The 898-nt window shown below is 32.9% G+C and overlaps 1 protein-coding gene across 1 annotated transcript in view; it reads left to right on the forward strand.

Moving 5' to 3' along the window:
- The first annotated feature begins 185 nt into the window (after positions 1-185).
- The window catches only part of LOC119586162, a 5782-nt gene continuing 5069 nt past the window's right edge, over positions 186-898 (forward strand). The window contains exons 1-2 of the mRNA XM_037934858.1: positions 186-440; positions 667-777. The gene's annotated coding sequence lies outside the window, so the exon portion shown is untranslated. The remainder of the gene's footprint in view (positions 441-666; positions 778-898) is intronic.

Consider the following 898-nt stretch of genomic DNA (forward strand, 5'->3'; position numbering starts at 1 on the left):
TGCCATGATGCTTGATTTCAGCAACGTTACATCGAACAAGTAGCTATATAAAAAATATATATAAAAAAATAAGATGAAATAAATATTACACATCTTGAAATATTAAATCGCGTGAAAACATTTACATACAAAATATTCCATTTGCATGAACATATTGAGATTAACAGCTGACTACAAAACAGCTGATCAATGTAAACAAAGAGACGACCTTCATAAGCCCTTCCTTTGGCAGTGGCTCTGCTTTAGAAAGGCCGGTACACACTACACGTCGTTACTGATGCTATATTGGGCTTTTCAGTCAGGTGGTCGAGAATGCGGATACGTAGAAGCCTTTCACTACAAGATCAAGCAGAGGTTAATAGGTCCGTGGAGTCAAGGAGCACTGCGTCGTGGCATAAGATAGGGAAGGAAAAAGTGATTTCAAGGAGTGGAAAGACAAGGTTTGATGGACTTACTTCCAAAGAATTGTGTTACTATGCCATATTATAATATAAAATCGATTTTATAATCTGTAGTGGTTGGAATTTTCTTTGTTCGTATGTGATTAGTGTATTCAGAGTTTAATGCATTGGATGAAACAAGGAAAAATATGCAAATGTAATGTTTTTGTATGCAATTTGTGATGGGTAATAGATGATTTTTAACATATTGCCATGGTCCTTTCAGGTTTCATGCTTGACTGTGATAGCAGTAAATTAATTTCTGTTTTACAAGAAAACGAAGAGATTATCATACAAGAGGTGTAGTTTCAAGAGTTGGTTTGAGCTTCAGTAAAAGGTAAAATTAATAGAAAGAAAGAATATATCTTTAAAAATTTATTAAAGTATATGTGATTATACATATTTAGGCATATGTATTCAAATTAGATAAACATTGAAGTATTGTGTTTTACAATGTA

Source organism: Penaeus monodon, chromosome 21, assembly GCF_015228065.2.
Source record: "Penaeus monodon isolate SGIC_2016 chromosome 21, NSTDA_Pmon_1, whole genome shotgun sequence".
In the NCBI taxonomy this organism is placed as follows: Eukaryota; Metazoa; Arthropoda; class Malacostraca; order Decapoda; family Penaeidae; genus Penaeus; species Penaeus monodon.